We start from the raw sequence: 9225 nt of genomic DNA on the forward strand, positions 1-9225 counted from the left end.
CCAACATACGTATTAGATATTTGATTTGCTTGATTTCTTTAGGTTTTTTTAGGTAAAGAAATATATACTAAGATAAGTTTCATTATTTTCTGCTTCCACCCCAATGGACTGGCTTGGCACCCCTTGGCATTTTTGTGCCCCGCTCTGGAGATCGCTGCCCCGTTAGTCTGAGAGCTGTCCAGAGGGGAGGCAGTTTGCTGGGCTGGAAGCAAGGGCTCCCAGGGCACAATGATTTCCGGGGATGTCCCAGCATGGTGAGCAGACATGGGCAGAGAGCAGGTGGGGCGGGCGTGCTTGGACCATCTTGTGTCTCTCTCTGTAGAGGACTCCATCCTCTTCTTCCCTCCCTCTGCCCAGATCTCTGACTTAGGTGCAGGTGTGGCAATGAAAACCCTCCTATTCGGTGGAAGTAACTGACCCCCTGAACCCACTCTGACTCTAAGGCTGGTCAGTTCCACGAACACACGGGGAGGAGCAGCAGTGAGGTGAGAGGTCGGAGGGCTACCTTGATTCACTGCTTCACTGATGTTCCAGTATCAGAGGGGAAGGGTCAGGATAATACAGTTTGAAATCTGAGTTACTGCTAATATATGGCCTGTGGGGATAAGCCGGTATGAAATTCAGAAAGACAAATGGGAGAGCGTAAAGGAATAATGATAGTGATAACTAGCATTTATGGAGTGCTTACCATATGCCAAGCCTGTTTCAAGTACTTCACCTGCATTAATACACCACAGGCCTTTGAAACAGATGTTATTATTAACTCTGCTTTACAGAGGAGGAAACTGAGGCACAGATAAGTTTAACTGAAGCATGCAGAGGTTTACTAATGCCCAGTGTGGCCCATGAACCAGCAACACTGGCCTCCCCTAGGAGCCTACTAGAAATGCACAATCCTGGGCCCCACCCAGGACCATTGAATCAGAGCTCCCGGTTTAATAAGACCCACCCCCCCAGGGGATGTTCACACGTTAGAATCTGAGAAAGGCTGGATTAGTGGGGCTTATTCAGCCCACATCATCAGTGGCCTTTTGTTTCAAGAGATGGTTGCTTCCCCAGTGCTGAAGTTAGACAGGCACCTGCTGAGCTGAATTCTTCCTCTCTGTGATCTGCCATCCCCAAAGGCAAGGTGTTAGGTTAGGGTGGCCAGCATTTGCTATTGTAAAAAAAAATCATTATTTCCCAAAGGGAAGAACTTATGAATTTGGTATATACAAAGATTTGATTGGTTTCTACTTCTGTTTCCCATGGCTCTAAATAACAGTGGTGAAGAATGAGACTCTGGAATGAGCTGGCCTCATTCGACTTCATAGCCTACATAGCCATGTAGTCAGACAAGTCATTAGCCTGTCTGTCTTAGCCTCAGTTTCTTCCTGTGCAAGATGGGGATGCACGTAAAATGGGAACAGCCTGTACGGCTGTCATGAGGATTAAATAAAATAATCCATGTGAAACAATACTGTGAACACATAGGTAATGCTCAGTACAGTCACACTTGACCGTTACGAAGGGTGGTCATAGACAATTCTAGCTCAGGTTTATAATCTCGACTCAAATTGCGCTGGATGCCCTGGAATGTGCCATGTGTGCCTAAATCTCAAGACAGAATGAACAACTCGTTTAGAAGTTGTTACAAAAACAATGGATGTTAGAGACCCCCAGCTTTGCCCAGGTCAAAAAACCTGTTGCATAAATGAACCACCAAATACTGAAGCATAAATATCTTCACTTGGGAAGAAGACCTTAGGAGCAGTTCAACCTTCCAGATGATTCAGAGTCAATTTGATTGTTTTCCTCTGTATTGTTTCATCCAGTTCTTTCTAGAGGGCAACTCATAAAGTTGGCACCTTCTGTTATTTTGCACAGTATTGAAGAAAATTCTGTAAAATACCAGGGTTTTTCTCAAAATACATGTCAATGATAAATTTAGATAAGAAGGGACACAGATCCAGGGTGTGTAGCCGATAAAAACAAAAAGGGAGCTTTCGATGACCCTAAACACTTTTCCTTTTTCTGCTTATAATTATATATACCATTATGTCTAGAGTCATTTAAATTTATCTGGGCAGGCTTCAACAGCAGTTCACACATACCCATTCCAGAATTATTTCACCTAATCGGTGCAATTTTTAAACAAATTTCTGTTCGTTTTGGCCTACCAGAAACCCCCCTCATAATATATAGAAGCAACCACTGTGTAGTGAGTGGCCAGCTATCCTCAACTGGATGGTGATATGGAGAGAACACAATCCTGGACCCACTCTGGACCACCAGGGCTACCCTGTGACCTCACACAAGTCACTCAACCTCTCTGGACCTTCGTTGGTTGCCACAGCTCTCACATCATCATTCAGATAGCTGGCCCAACTCCCTCACCATGCCCTTGTAGTGAAGAGTAGATGAAAGAAATTCACAAGCTCTAAGCCAAAGGCATATATAAATTTTGGTTGACTAATATTTGTTTTACTTCTTTCATGTTGTTCAGATGTGGAGAGGTAAATGAAAACTATTTTTCTCACTCCCATGGAAGATAAAGAGAGCAGATTCCATTTATGATCCCTTTCTACTAAAAGCCTGTGTGGGGGCGCCTGGGTGGCACAGTCGTTTGAGCGTTCGACTCTTGAGTTTGGCTCAGGTCATGATCTCAGGGCCATGGGATCGAGTCCCGTGTTGGGCTTCCCGCTGAGCAGGGAATCTGCTTGTCTCTCTCTCCCTCTCCCCTTTCCCTACTTTCAATGATCTATGGTGCTCTCCACAGTCAGGCTCCACAGACCAGTCAGCTCCCCTACACAATGATGATGGATCAATCAACTCCCAGAAGCAGTCTGGAGCCAGTCCACACCCTGTCCACAAACTTGTAATAAAGGGCTCCAGCCTGCTCAGGCAACGTGGGCCTTTCTGGTTCCATAGTATACCAGAAGGGGCAGCAGAGGAAATGTCATGAAGGAAGGGGCAGGGGGAGGAAGACCAGTCGCCAGGATGTGACACTCTCTACTGTCAGTGTATACCACGACTTGTAGTTTTCAAGATATTTTTACGAACAGTATCCATTATATTGGCATCGCGATGAAGGTGAGACCATGACGTTTACTACATATCCCATGCCTGGCATGACCTGGGCTTGGCATCAAGGCTCAGCATGTGCTTATTGTAAAAAACAAGTCAGTGAAAGATCTCATCTCATCCGCTGAGGGAGGTGTGGTTATTTTCCCCATATTCAAAGGAGGAAACAGATTCAGAAGAGGTAGCTGATGGCCTAAGGTTGCCTAGCAATTAAGATGAGCTGTGATTTGACTGTATCTTCCATCTCTAAAACCTGTGCTTGTTCCCCATGCCATCATCTGCAATGCAACAGGTTATCAAGAAATGGCCACAAATTCTTTGCAGCTTCTCCCATCAAGAAATTGAGTCCTTTTATCCACACACTGAATTCCAAGCTTGGTCACATGACTTGCTTTGGCCAATGGGATATTGGCAAATATGATGCAAGCAAAGCCATGAGAAATACTTGCATATGGAGACTTGCTCTTTCTTACCACTGGGAACACTTCCGTTGCCATGTGAAGAAGCTCAGGGTAGCCCCCTGGAAAATGAGGGACCACACGGACAGAGAGGCTTGAGCAACTCCAACTGGCTCAGCTATCCCCACTGAGGCTCCCGACATTTGAATGAGACGATCTCAGATCATCCAGTCCTAGTTGAGCCAACTCAAAGCAGAAGCCACAAGATTGCAAGCAGAAAAAAACTATTGTTGCTTTAAGCTATACAACTTGGGCGTGATTTGTTACACACCAGAAGCCAGCTGATACAAATAGTGTCCTTTCACCCTCACAGCTTCTGATGTTTTGTGGTGACTATTGTTTTATGCTGAACTGCCCTCCTTTTTCACACAACCTTGAAGTCATTCCTCGTGCAAACACATAAGCACACTCCGGAACACACACAGACACTTACGAATCTTCGGACGTAACAAACTCAGGGTAAAGAAAGGGCACCGGCTTTTACAGAACTCTGTTTCAGCACACGAAGTTGGCCTGCAGGGGACTGGGTCCTGAAGGAAGAATTTCAAGCCCTTCTCTGCTTGCAACGGGCAGCCAGCTCCTGGTTGCCCTTTGTCTCACTGTCAACAGGCTTTTGTGGGGACATGTAGAGTACAGCAGCAGAAAAAGGAGGTGGAAAAATAGGAAGGAGGAGAAAAGGGTCTCACCTGGGGAGTGTGGCCATGAGGAGACCAAAGGCTTGATCAGAGGGCCACAGCCTCCCAGCCTCTGCCAACAAGCTGCGATCCATGAGTCAGCTGGAGGCCTCTGACCCAGGTGAGCCGGCGGAAGGGACACCGCCCGCCGCCCGAGTAAGCCAGCCATTCCTGTGCCTGGTGAGGCAGCTGATGGCCAACTGTGGGTAGTTATTCAAAATCCAAGGTTACGGCAAAGAAAGTTCATGTCTTTCCAGAGCCTAGAATCTCTCGGATTGGCACCGTCGGGTCCTGCCTGGCTTTTCAAGGGGGAGTTAGCAGCTGCCAACTGTCAGGAGCCGGTGCCCACAGCTGTTGCTCTCACCACCTTCCATGGTCCATCACTGGGGCCATTTCCGTGCTCTGGTTGCAGTCACAGAACATCGCAATTAACCAACCATGAGGGGCCTGCTAACTCACCCAGTGAGACAGCAGAGGTGAAAAATAAAACTGCTAGGAGGAATGGAACAAAACACAACCTGCTGCGGGGAAGCCCGGCCGAGTTGCCAAACCGCACAGCAAGAGCAGATCCGGGGAGCAGACAATGCAGAAGCCCCAAGCCCAGGAAGCCTGCCCGGCACATAGTAGGTGCTCAATACATCTTCATGGACTGAAGGAATACAAATCAGCCCGGCTGCAGAAGCCGGGCTTCTGTCTGTTCTCAGATCTTACTGCAAACGCATTTGGCCCTCCTTGCTGAAACCTGCCTCTGCTCGCCAGGCCACCTCTGACCCTCAGAATGAGACGGACTCCAGGCCACATCTTAACAGCCTGCGCAAATGCTTCCTGATTACCTTGGAAACTGAGATGGGGCCCATCAGCTTCCTCTTCTAGCGACTTCGGTGCAGATTAGATCAAATAAATTAGTGTCCTCCATCTCAACTACATCGCTCGATGGAAACAACTTTATGCACTAAGGCAGGGGTTAACTTACAATTCCCTGCCTCCAAATAAAGATTTACTTCCGTGTTTACTTATTTATGCCTCATCTCCCTGCACAAAAGGTTTAAGACAGCAACAGAAAAATATCAAATGCAGCATTCTATTTTCAAGCTGACAAGCCTGGAGAAAAAGGAAGCTTTTTAAAAAAAAAATGTTTTTCTGGCAGCCTCTTTTGACCTACACTTGGCATTCTGTGTAATGTCCATGTGCAAGAGATTGCAATGGTGGGAAGGTCACGGGTCATGCGGTGTCAGCTCAGCCCACGCAGGGGGATGTGAACCTCCAGGCCTATCGGAGCTGAACCTCTGGCCAAATGAGGTCATGGGACAGGGATGTCAATTCCAGAGAATGTATGTTTTCTGGTTTTACAATACAATTTGGGGAGGTGAAAGATCGTGTCATTACAAAGTCAATAGAGTTCAGAGCAGAGGGCAAGGAAGGAGGGGAGTGGGAGTAATGTCTGCCAATTTGTCAGGCTCTAAGTCCCCATATCTCCCTTTACACAATCAAGAGTGATCATAGGCAGCTTCCGGGGAAATATTGCAGTCCTGATATTTTCAGCGGAACAATTATACGTTTGTAAATTATGTACAACTCCACTGGAAGAAGGATGGGCAGGACAGATGACCAGCAGGCAGGCTCAATGATAAAAATTGGCTTAGGGAGGCAGCCTGGGGTGGTTGGAAAGAATCACCTAGACTATAAGGAAGGAAATGGAAAGGAAGAGGGGGCAGAAGATACAGCCCTGAGCCTTAGCAATGATGGCAACCCGGCCAGAGGTGGGCTCAGAATTCCAGACACAAGCTGCTTCTTGAGGGAGACTCATTTTCAGTTGGTTGACTTGTTTCTCTTTAACATGAAATCGTTTTCAAAAAAAGAAAAGCAGAAGGAATTTTACAGTAAACATCCATATACCCAACACCAAGGTTTGACAATTAACATTTTGCTACAATTCTTTATTCCATATCTAGCCCTTCATCCATCCGTCTGGCCATCTTATTTTTACACTGAGGAGGGCACATGATGTAAAGAGCACTGGGTATTATATAAGACTGATGAATCACTGAGCTCTACCTCTGAAACTAATAACACATTATATGTTCATTAATTGAACTTAAATTTTTAAAAAACTGAGTTGGAGATGTTAGTTTACTTCCTCCCAAACACATCCATGTCATTAATGGTTTTTCAATATTTGGTGTTTTTGCCTCTTGATATTAAATTTATATATAATGAAACACACATACACATCTTCAATTACTACTTGATGAATTTCACTGAAGGCATAAAACAGTGCAACCCAAACCACGATCAGGATAAAGAACATGGCCATCATCCAGAAAGTTCCCTCATATCCCTTCCCAGTAAATCCCTGCCCTTAACAATCAGAGGCCACAGTTGCTCTCTTTTTTTTTTTTACTGCCAGAGATTAGTTTTGTACATTCTAGAAAGTCTTGTAAATGGAATCATACCGTATTCACTCTCGTGCAAGGTTTCTGTCAATGTAACGTTTTTAGAATCCATCTATGCTGTTGTATTAGTTGCTCATTCCTTTTTATTGTTTAGTAGCACTCCATTGTACAAATTATTACATTTTGTTTATACATTCACCTGTTGATGGCTACATTGATTGTTTTCAGTCTTTCTGGCTATTAGGAATCATTTTGGATTGATGGAAATACATGAGTTGAAAGATCTCAGGGCAATTGGCCTGTCAACTCACATATTCAACTTTCAACTCTCCCGCAGTTAACCTTGTGGCTTTCCCTCTTCAATGTCAGAGTTGAGAGTTGAAAGCCAAAATAACTCACAACTTAATCTGATTTACATTCACTGATGTAGATTGATTTTATTGCCTCGTAAGGTAAGAGACAAAAATGAGAAGTAATTTACATAAATAGAAATCATCAGTACTACTTCCTCTCAGCTGGGGTCTCAGAAGGTGGAATAAACTTATTCTTGTGGAATCTGAGTCCTGTCCTCACCAGAAGGAAGAGTTACTCACCCCTGTATTTCTCACTTCTCCCACCTGGACAGGTTTTCAGGAAGGAAGCAGCCCCACTAAAGTCAAGCTAAACTCAAGACCCCAGTGTCCATGAGGTCCCAGTTCTCCAAACGCTGATAGAAGAAACTTCTTGTGCCCTCTCAGAAGAAAATACAGAAAACACCTTTATCTTTTCCACACCTTCACCTCCCATTCTCTCCTCAACCCACTACAGTTCCACTGTCAATCTCAGCACAGTGTCAAAAAAGACGAGCACCGAGAAATTTCCACTGGATTTGGCATCCACTGGCGATATTAGAGAGGACAGTTTCAGCGAAGTGGTAGGGATGGGGAGGAGTTTAACACAGCCAGAGAGAAAGTGAGAGAACAGAGCTAAGGAGAGGCAGAGAGGACCCTGTGAGACAGGAGCTGGTGCAGTAAAGGAAGTTTCTAGAAACAATCTTCACCCACTTTCAAAGTTCATCCAGAGCCAACCCACCCTGGTCACCACCTTAAGTCTCAGGGCCGCTTTCTCTTCATTTCTGTCTGGGTCAGAAGCTCGGCACTCTCCCCAGGCACTTTTCAGTCTCAGAATAGCACACCCCCGTGTCTTCTGCAGCAACCTGGAACTGGAGTGTCCTCCTTTGGTCCTTGCCCCAGCCAAGGAAGGCACTGTCCTGGCTGGCTACCAGTGCCCTGGCAGGTATCATCTTAGCTCCCCTGAGGTCAACGATTCTCTGGCCCCTGGAATTGTTCCCTTCCCCACTGACCCCTTCTGTCTGTCTCATTCCAGTTGCCTGAACAGAGTTCATGTGCAAACTGCCAAGGCTGCTTCTGGCCTCAGGTGAAGCTGGGCCTCTTGACTATTATTTTAAGCTACCAGCCCAGGCTTCGCTGGCAGCCTGAGACTTTAACGGCAGCTTTGCCATGTTCCCCAGAATCCACGAGGCTGCCGTGGGCTCCTTTTCACATCACTATCCTTATTCACTCCTAATTCCGTCTCTTCTCATTTTAAAACCCTCAATGTCCCTATTGGGTCTCCCATGCAATTCCAGTTTCCATGTAATGGGAAACATCCGGGTCTCAGTTCATTCATAGAACAGATATGATGAACACAACCCACATCCACCAAACGGTCCTCAACAGATCATACGCCACCCGTGTTCTCCCTAGTGACCCAGTCAAGGTTCTCTACCACTGTTACACTCAATCCCCACTCCCACACCCCTAGTCGTGCATGCTCTCACAGTCCTTACGTGGCTGGTACACAATGCCAAAATGCTTTAACACACGGCGGCAAGAGCAGCTAGACTTTCTACGAAGGGAAGATTCCTCGATAGGGACATCATTGCGCACATCACCTATGGTGTTGTGATGTAAGAAGATGCTTTCGTGTGATACAGGTGTGTTGCTTGGTTTGTTCACCCTATTTGGTTCCAGAACATCATGTTTTCTGTGTATGCACTTGGTTTTCATAGCTTCCTTTCTCACCTCTTCGCTCCTGTCAGCTATCACTTCTATCTGCCGGTGTCATTGTACCTGTCTCCAGCAGCACCAGCCACCCCATCTTCCAATTTGCCCTTTCTAATGAAACATGTTGGAAAAAGGACACAGGCTCCAAGTGATGACAATATACAAATGGGCACAGCGCCTGGAATATTATAGCAACTCAAAATATGTTTTAAAATATTATCAACTAAATAAAAGAAAAACTTTCCTGGTAAAACACATAGAAAGTCTTGATAAAATATGACACTATCCCTCCCCAGTTTAAAAAAAAAAAGCACAAAGCTTGGCTGGAAAGAATGAGAAACCCCCAAATTCCCGATTAGCAAAGGGAAATGAAAGTCAGAGCAATAAATTCACACTGGTGCCGTGGAATCCCCCAGAAGTTTCAGCCCAGATATAGGCCCCCGGGGACTGAGACTGGGGCTCTGACACCCTCCAACACACAGAAGCTTGAAGCCTCAGAAATCGTTCCCATTCAGTAAGACTAATACAATCACACTGTCCACTGGCTCGTTAAAGCAATAAAGATACTTGCTCTCTGTTTGGCCTTTATGCA

Source organism: Ursus americanus, chromosome X (genome assembly GCF_024610735.1).
Source record: "Ursus americanus isolate L20-20 chromosome X, mUrsAme1.1.p, whole genome shotgun sequence".
In the NCBI taxonomy this organism is placed as follows: domain Eukaryota; kingdom Metazoa; phylum Chordata; class Mammalia; order Carnivora; family Ursidae; genus Ursus; species Ursus americanus.